The sequence below is a fragment of the Coregonus clupeaformis genome, unplaced genomic scaffold, assembly GCF_020615455.1.
Source record: "Coregonus clupeaformis isolate EN_2021a unplaced genomic scaffold, ASM2061545v1 scaf4024, whole genome shotgun sequence".
Taxonomy (NCBI): Eukaryota; Metazoa; Chordata; class Actinopteri; order Salmoniformes; family Salmonidae; genus Coregonus; species Coregonus clupeaformis.
In genome coordinates, this window is record NW_025537478.1 from 1 (window position 1) to 10354 (window position 10354).

The following is a 10354-nucleotide window of genomic DNA, read 5'->3' on the forward strand; positions in this document are numbered from 1 at the left end:
AGATGGAGGAGAAGATGGAAAGGAGGAGAGATGGGGGAGAGAGGAGAGATGGGGGAGAGAGGAGAGATGGAGGAGGGAGAGGAAGATGGAGAGGGAGATGGAGGAGAGATGGATGAGAGATGGAGGAGAGAGGAGATGGAGGGAGAGGAGAGATGGAGAGATGGGGGGAGAGAGGAGAGATGGAGGAGAGGAGAGATGGAAGGAGAGGAGAGATGGGGGGAGAGATAGAGAGATGAAGGGGAGAGATGGGGGGGAGAGATGGAGGGAGAGGAGGGATGGAGGGAGAGAGAGATGGAGATGGGGGAGAGGGGAGATGGAGAGATGGGGGGAGAGATGGAGAGATGGGGGAGAGAGGAGATGGGGGGAGAGGAGAGATGGGGGAGAGAGGAGAGATGGAGGGAGAGGGAGATGGAGGAGAGGGTAGAGGGGAGAGATGAGAGATGGAGAGATGGGGGAGAGATGAGAGATGGAGGGAAGGAAAGATGGGAGAGGAGAGATGGGGGAGAGATGGAGGAGAGGAGAGATGGAGAGATGGAGAGATGGAGATGGAGGAAGAGGAGATGGGGAAGATGGAGAGAGATGGAGAGATGGAGATGGAGGGAGAGATGAGGAGAGATGGAGAGAGGAGAGATGGAGGAAGAGAGGAGAGATGGAGAGAGGGGAGAGGGAGGAGAGATGGAGATGGAGAGAGATGGAGGGGGGGGAGAGAGGGAGAGATGGGGAGAGAGGAGAGATGGAGGAGGAGAGATGGGAGGAGATGGAGAGGAGATGGGGGAGAGATGGAGAGATGAAGAGGGAGAAGAGGAGAGATGTAGGGGAGAGGAGAGATGGAGGGAAGAGAGATGGGAGGAGAGGAGAGATGGGGGAGAGGAGAGATGGAGAGGGGAGAGGAGAGATGGGGAAAGGAGATGGGAGAGGAGAGGGGGGAGGGAGAGGGAGATGGAGAGGAGAGGAGATGTGGGAGAAGAGAGATGGAGGAGAGATGGAGAGAGGAAAGATGAGGGGAGAGGAGAGATGGAGGGAGAGGAGAGATGGAGAGATGGAGGGGAGAGGAGAGATGGAGGAGAGAGGAGAGATGGAGGGAGAGGAGAGATGGAAGGGAGAGGAGAGATGGAGGGGAGAGGAGAGATGGAGAGATGGAGAGGGGGGAGGGAGAGGTGAGAGGAGAGGAGTGGGGGAGAAGAGAGATGGGGGAGAGGAGAGATGGGGGAGAGGAGAGATGGAGGAGAGATGGAGAGGAGGAGAGATGGGGGGAGAGGAGAGATGGGGGAGAGAGGAGAGATGGAGGGGAGGGGAGAGAGGAGAGATGGAGGGGAGAGGAGAGATGGAGGAGAGAGGAGAGATGGATGAGAGATGGAGGGGAGAGGAGAGATGGGAGGGAGAGGGGAGAGATGGAGAGATGGGGGGAGAGAGGAGAGATGGAGGGAGAGGAGAGATGAGGAGAGGAGAGATGGGGGAGAGATGAGAGATGAGGGAGAGGAGAGATGGGGGAGAGATGGAGGGGAGAGGAGAGAGGTGGAGAGATGGGGGGGAGAGAGGAGAGATGGAGAGATGGGGGAGAGAGGAGAGATGTGGGGGAGAGGAGAGATGGGGGAGAGGAGAGATGGAGGGAGAGGAGAGATGGAGGGAGAGGAGAGATTGGGGAAGAGATGAGAATAGAGGGAGGGAGAGGAGAGATGGGGGAGAGACTGAGATGGAGGGAGAGGAGAGATGGAGGGAGAGGAGAGATGGGGGGAGAGATGGAGGGGAGAGAGAGATGGAGGGAGAGGGAGAGATGGAGAGATGGAGAGATGGGGGAGAGGAGAGGATGGAGAGATGGAGAGATGGGGGGGAGAGATGAGAGATGGAGGGAGAGTGAGAGATGGAGGAGAGATGAGATGGAGAGATGGAGGGAGAGGAGAGATGGAGGGGAGAGGAGAGATGGAGGGAGAGGAGAGATGGAGAGATGTGCGGGAGAGAGGAGAGATGGGAGAGATGGGGGGAGAGAGGAGAGAGAGATTGGGGGAGGAGAGAGAGAGAGATGAGAGAAAAGGGAGTTTTCCAGCGACACAAAAATCCTTGCCCAAGGGGTTTCCATGGCTACAGTGACATCACCACTCTACAGCTACTTCTTCTGTTGCTGTGTGTGACAGACCTCTTATCTCAGCCTCAGTCGACGCCGTGGTTACCGACAGTTGCCAGGCAACTGTGGTCATGGCAAGGAGCAGGAAACAGGGTTTCTGGTTAGGTAGAGTGTTTGTTGGGGAGGAGGGAGGGAGGGAGAGGGAGGTGAGGAGGGAAGCGAGATGGGGGACAGGAGGAGAAGAGGGAGGGGGAGGAGTAACATTAGTCAGTGATGTTGGTAACTGTAATGAAAGCCTGACTGTCAATAGGACGCTGACTTCGTCCTGTTTGTTTTGAATTCCGATTTATGAATAACAGAGTTCCGTCCAATAAGAGATACCAGCCCACAGACTATGAACATGCTGCCAACTGTGCTACACCGCGGTGAGAGACACGCACGCACGCAACGCACGCACGCACGCACGCACGCACGAGACACATACACACACACCAAACACACACACACACACACACACACACACACACACACACACACACACACACACACACACACACCACACGCGCAAGACATACCCCAAGCACACAGACATTCACACAAAACACACACACATACACACACACGCACGTACAATACATACCCACACACACAGACATTCACTCACACACACACACACACACACACACACACACACTGGGAGATACACAGGTGAGACACACACGAACATACTCAAAAATACACATTTAAACACACACACACATTGCAAAATACATACACACACATACATACAACACACGAACACACACAATGAGACACACACACACACACACTGACACACTACTAACATACACATATTAATGATTATAATAATGATTACAATAATTGCCAATCTAATAATGCCATTTATCAGATGTCATGTGTCCCATACATGTAGTTTTTTGGGTGTTGAACCAGCTGAGCCGTTATTGAGTTGTGTCCTATTTCCTGCAGCTGTGGGTAATCCCAGCCCTATTGGGCAGCTCTGTGCTGCACTTCCTGTCTGAGGACCAATGGGAGCGCGTCTCAGCCTGGCTCTATGGGGACGGGGCTTACCTCCCTCTTCCTCATCTCTACTCCCTGTTCCACACTGTGACCTGGAAGAAGAGCCACCTACGGTAGACGCACGCACGCACACACACACACACACAGACACACACACACACGCACGCACACACACACACACACACACACAGACACACAACACACACACAGTGACGCATGCACACCACGACGTACAAAACACACACAAACAAACTTTATTTTTCTCTCTCCCACCCTCTCCCCCTCTCCCTCTCTCTCCCCCTCTCCCTCCCTCTCTCTCCCCCCCTCTCCCTCCCTCTCTCTCTCTCTCTCTCCCTCCCTTTCTGGGAGGGGATTAGAGTTACATTAATGGAATGATGTTGTCATAACAGAGATGTTAGTGAGTATGTATCTGTAGGGCCAGAGATATTCATGTTATAACGGGGTTATTCTGTGGGTGTAAAGAGATTATCATGTTATAACGGGGTTATTCTGTGGGTCTAAAGAGATTCTCATGTTATAACGGGGTTATTCTGTGGGTCTGGTCTAAAGAGATTCTCATGTTTTAACAGGGTTATTCTGTGGGTCTAAAGAGATTCTCATGTTTATAACAGGGTTATTCTGTGGGTCTGGTGTAAAGAGATTCTCATGTTATAACGGGGTTATTCTGTGGGTCTGTGTGTAAAGAGATTCTCATGTTATGAACGGGGTTATTCTGTGGGTCTAAAGAGATTCTCATGTTTATAACGGGGTTATTCTGTGGGTCGGTCTAAAGAGATTCTCATGTTCATAACGGGGTTATTCTGTGGGTCTAAAGAGATTCTCATGTTATAACAGGGGGTTATTCTGTGGGTCTGGTGTAAAGAGATTCTCATGTTATAACGGGGTTATTCTGTGGGTCTGGTGTAAAGAGATTCTCATGTTATAACGGGGTTATTCTGTGGGTCTGGTGTAAAGAGATTCTCATGTTTATAACGGGGTTATTCTGTGGGTCGGTCTAAAGAGATTCTCATGTTTATAACGGGTTATTCTGTGGGTCTAAAGAGATTCTCATGTCTATAACGGGGTTATTCTGTGGGTCTGGTGTAAAGAGATTCTCATGTTATAACGGGTTATTCTGTGGGTCTGTGTAAAGAGATTCTCATGTTTATAACGGGGTTATTCTGTGGTCTGGTGTAAAGAGATTCTCATGTTTTAACAGGGTTATTCTAGGGTCTAAAGAGATTCTCATGTTTATAACAGGGTTATTCTGTGGGTCTGGTGTAAAGAGATTCTCATGTTATAACGGGGTTATTCTGTGGGTCTGGTGTAAAGAGATTCTCATGTTATAACGGGGTTATTCTGTGGGTCTAAAGAGATTCTCATGTTTATAACGGGGTTATTCTGTGGGTTCGGTCTAAAGAGATTCTCATGTTCATAACGGGTTATTCTGTGGGTCTAAAGAGATTCTCATGTTATAACGGGGTTATTCTGTGGATCTGGTGTAAAGAGATTCTCATGTTAAACGGGGGTTATTCTGTGGGTCTGGTGTAAAAGAGATTCTCATGTTATAACGGGTTATTCTGTGGGTCTGGTGTAAAGAGATTCTCATGTTTATAACGGGGTTATTCTGTGGGTCTGGTGTAAAGAAATTCTCATGTTTTAACAGGGTTATTCTGTGGGGTCTAAAGAGATTCTCATGTTTATAACAGGGTTATTCTGTGGGTCTGGTGTAAAGAGATTCTCATGTTATAAGCGTGGGGTTATTCCCTGTGGGTCCATGGTAAAGAGATTCTCTATGTTATAACTGGGTTATTCTGTGGGTCTGGTGTAAAGAGATTATCATGTTTACAACGGGGTTATTCTGTGGGTCTAAAGAGATTCTCATGTTATAACGGGTTATTCTGTGGGTCTGGTGTAAAGAGATTCTCGCGTTTATAACGGGGTTATTCTGTGGGTCTGTGTAAAGAGATTCTGTACATGTTATAACGTGGGGTTATTCTGTGGGTCTGGTGTAAAGAGATTCTCATGTTATAACGGGGTTATTCTGTGGGTCTGGTGTAAAGAGATTCTCATGTTTATAACGGGGTTATTCTGTGGGTCTGGTGTAAAGAGATTATCCATGTTTATAACGGGGTTATTCTGTGGGTCTAAAGAGATTCTCATGTTTAAAACAGGGTTATTCTGTGGGTCTAAAGAGATTCTCATGTTTATAACAGGGTTATTCTGTGGGTCTGGTGTAAAGAGATTCTCATGTTATAACGGGGTTATTCTGTGGGTCTGGTGTAAAGAGATTATCATGTTATAACGGGGGTTATTCTGTGGGTCTGGTGTAAAGATTCTCATGTTTATAACGGGGTTATTCTGTGGGTCTGGTGTAAAGAGATTATCATGTTATAACGGGGGTTATTCTGTGGGTCTGGTGTAAAGAGATTCTCATGTTATAACGGGGTTATTCTGTGGGTCTGGTGTAAAGAGATTCTCATGTTTATAACGGGGTTATTCTGTGGATCTGGTGTAAAGAGATTCTCATGTTTTAACAGGGTTATTCTGTGGGTCTAAAGAGATTCTCATGTTTATAACAGGGTTATTCTGTGGGTCTGGTGTAAAGAGGTATTATCATGTTATAACGGGGGTTATTCTGTGGGTCTAAAGAGATTCTCATGTTTAAAACAGGGTTATTCTTGGTGGGTCTGGTGTAAAGAGATTCTCATGTTTTAAGATTCTCAGGGTTGTAGCAATGTTCTATACTGTGTCTCTCGCGTAATCTGGAGGTTTAGGGTTAGATAGTATGTAGACTGTAATAATGATATGTTATATGTTTCTCTGTAGGGCTGTGGAGCACTGCTCCACGTGGGACAGGAAGGATGGTGATCTGTCTTTAGGGTTAGGCAGTGTATAGGGTTAGGGGTTAGGCAGTGTATAGGGTTAGGGTTAGGCAGTGTATAGGGTTAGGGGGTTAGGCAGTGTATAGGGTTAGGGTTAGGCAGTGTATAGGGTTAGGGGTTAGGCAGTGTGTACGGGTTAGGGTTGAGGCAGTCTATGGGTTAGGGTTAGGCAGTGTATAGGGTTAGGGTTAGGCAGTGTATAGGGTTAGGGTTAGGCAGTGTATAGGGTTAATAGCAGTAGTATGTATAATCATGTTTCTATATCTCTCTAGGTCTGCTTGGAGCACTGTTTCACATGTGTGACCGGATGGTGATCTATTTCTTCATAGCGGCCTCCCTCTCACAGCACCTGGTGAGAATAACTACTGTCTCTATAACTAGACCACACTACTGTCTCTATAACTAGACTTACACTACTGTCTCTATAACTAGATACACTACTGTCTCTATAACCACTACTGTTCTATAACTAGACTACACTACTGTCTCTATAACTAGATTCTACACTACTGTCTCTATAACCACTACTGTCTCTATAACTAGACTACACTACTGTCTCTATACTACTACTGTCTCTATAACACACTACTGTCTCTACTGCTTAATAGACTACACTACTGTCTCTATAACTAGACCACACTACTGTCTCTACAACTAGACTACACTACTGTCTCTACAACCACTACTGTCTCTATAACTGGACTACACCACTGCAATATCTATAACTAGACTACACTACTGTCTCTCTATAACTAGACTACACTGCTACTGTCTCTATAACCACAGTCTCCTATAACTAGACTACACTACTGTTCTATAACTAGACTAACTACTGTCTCCTATAACTAGACTACACTACTGTCTCTATAACTAGGACTACACTACTGTCTCTATAACTAGACCACACTTACTGTCTCTTATAACTAGACTACACTACTGTCTCTATAACTAGACTACACTACTGTCTCTATAGGACTAGACTACACTACTGTCTCTATACAACCACTACTGTCTCTATAAACTAGACTACACTACTGTCTCTATAACCACTACTGTCTCTATAACTACACTACTGTCTCTATAACGTAGACTACACTACTGTCTCTATAACCACTACTGTCTCTATAACTAGACTACACACTACTGTCTCTATAACCACTACTGTCTCTATAACTAGACTACACTACTGTCTCTATAACCACTACTGTCTCTATAACTACACTACTGTCCCTATAACTAGACTACACTACCGTCTCTATAACCACTACTGTCTCTATAACTAGATACTACTACTGTCTCTATAACCACTACTGTCTCTATAACTAGACTACACTACTGTCTCTATAACCACTACTGTCTCTATAACTACACTACTGTCTCTATAACTTTAGACTACACTACTGTCTCTATAACCACTACTGTCTCTGCATAACTAGACTACACTACTGTCTCTACATAACCACTACTGTCTCTATAACTAGACTACACTACTGTCTCTATAACCACTACTGTCTCTATAAACTACACTACTACGTCTCTATAACTAGACTTACACTACTGTATCTCTATAACCACCACTGTGTCTATAACTACACATTACTGTCTCTATAACTAGACTACACTACTGTCTCATAAACCACCACTGCTCTATAACTCTTACTACTGTCTCTATAACTAGTACACACTACTGTCTCTACAACCACTACTGTCTCTATAACTACACTACTGTCTCTATAACTAGACTACACTACTGTCTCTATATCCGTGATACCAGGCGTGAGCTGCAGTCCCATTGAACATGTACTCTACTTCACTAGTCTGGCCTAGAGCAGAGATCAGTCTGCTGAACTTGTGAATAGATGACCTTGTTTTGTGTGAAGTCTGTGTTTAAATTGTGGGAGTGTAATATACGTAACATAATATTATCCAGGTTGGAACCTCGGGAGCTAGGACCCTGGGCCTGTCACATGAGGTGGTTGGTCTGGGTGATGGCCTCTGTCGGAACCCACATAACGTCTTCTTCTTCCACGAGAGGTAAGTGTGTGTGTCTGTGGGTGGGTGTCTTCTTTTCACAAGAGGTTAGAGGTCACATTACCCCACCCTGACCTTTAACCCTGACCCTTAGAGACCCTAAATCCTAACTATGTTTCTGTCCCACATCCAACCTCCTCTCTCTCTCTGTCTCTGTCTCTGTCTCTGTCTCTCCCTCTCTGCCGCTCTTCTCTCTCTCTCTTCTCTCTCTCGCTCTCTCGCTCTCTCTCTCTCTCTCTCTCTCTCTCTCTCTCTCTCTCTGTCTCTCTCTCGCTCTCTCTCCTCTCTCTCTGTTCTCTCTCTCCAGGTATAAGCTGATGGAACTGATCTGTTATACAGTGATGGGAGGTTCCCTGCCTTGGTCATCCCTGACCATGGTGAGACACATTTAGACATCAAACGCCAAAAATGCTAATATCGGGATATTGACTTGCATTGGTTTTAAAGGCACAAATGTTAAAAGTTAGCATTTTAAGACTGTGGCCAGGTAAACAAAACCAAATCAAGGAATGCTGTCTCTTGTCCATAGACTGCTTACTGGGTGAGAACCAGTGTGTTATAATCACAATAACACATGGGACTTATGTAGAACTTTAAGGACCCAAAGTCGCCCTCTTTACATTTGGAGAAATGAAACGGTAGTCAAAACAGAACGACGGCCAGACTAAACAAGAAACAGTAGTCAAAACAGAACGAGGGCAGACTAAACAAGAAACAGTAGTCAAAACAGAACGAGGGCAGACGTAAACAAGAAACAGTAGTCAAAACAGAACGAGGGCAGACACTAAACAAGAAACAGTAGTCAAAAACAGAACGACGGCAGACTAAACAAGAAACAGTAGTCAAAACAGAACGACGGCAGACGAAACAAGAAACAGAGAAGTGTGATGGATCAGAGTAGGAATGTAATTTGGGTGAACTGGTCCTTTAACCTTTAACCCTTTTTGTCCCCCTGTAGCCGGACCGTGAGGGGCTGTGGGAGTTGTTAGTGGGCGGAGCCTGTTACTGTCTGGGCATGGTGTTCTTCAAGAGCGAAGGCCTCGTCCCAATTCGGGCCCATGCCATTTGGCACCTCTTCGTTGCCATGGGAGCGGGCGTCACTACTACGCCATCTACCGGTACTCTACACGCCAGCAGCCGATCAGATGAAGACATCCAGAGTGACACACGGAGGCCTGGGGGGCGAGGGGTGATGACGTCTACAAGTTGAAAAAGGAGTGGCCTAGTGAAGAAGTGATGTCAAGAACGGAGGAATGGAGAGATGAGAATAGAACCATGGAAACATGGAGATGAGAATAGAACCATGGAAACATGGAGAGATGAGAATAGAAACATGGAAACATGGAGAGATGAGAATAGAACCATATAAACTGTTATTTCACGCTTTATTTTCTTATTCATTTTACCCTGGTTTGGGTTTATGTGGGTCCTGGACAGACATTATGTAAATCACTGGTTTATGTGTCCTGGACAGACATTATGTAAATCACTGGTTTATGTGTCCTGGTCAGACATGATGTAAATCACTGGTTCTCTAGATGGAAGAGTCCGTTTTTAAGACTGCTCCCAAATGGCACCCTGTTCCCTACATACAGAGCCCTGGTCAAACACAGTGCACTATGGGCAATAAGGTACCATTTGGAACAGCCCCTATAAATGACCGTACAGCGACGCGTCTTTAACTGTCTGTCTGTCTGTCTGTCAGTGTCCTGAAGCTGGAGGCAGGTGGCGGCGTCGTCCTAGTTACGGAACCCTCGGTGTAGAAAGCGTGTAGAGTAGTCGGAAGCCACAGACGGTGGAGGAGTTTCTCCTGATTGGACTACTATTACATTCCAGATTAGTGCAGGTATTATCCTACTACAGCCATTATTAATACTATTACTACTAGTATGATTATTACATTACGATTATTACTATTATTAGTATTACTATTACGATTATTACTATTATGATTATTACTATTATGATTATTACTATTACGATTATTACTATTATGATTATTACTATTATGATAATTACTATTATTATTATTACTATTATGATTATTACTATTAGTAGTTACTATTATGATTATTACTATTATGATTATTACTATTATGATTATTACTATTACGATTATTACTATTATGATTATTACTATTATGATTATTACTATTATGAAATTATTATTATTATTATTATTATTATTACTATTATTATTATTATTATATATGATTGTATTATTATTATTATGAATTATTATGGTGTATTATTAGCGATTATTATGATTATGATTATTACTATTATGATTATTACTACGATTATTATTATGATTATTATGATTCAGATTATTACT

At 44.9% G+C, this 10354-nt stretch overlaps 1 pseudogene; it reads left to right on the forward strand.

The window, feature by feature from the left end:
* The first annotated feature begins 2407 nt into the window (after positions 1 to 2407).
* Positions 2408 to 9212, forward strand: LOC123490454 (annotated as a pseudogene).
* Positions 9213 to 10354: the final 1142 nt, after the last annotated feature.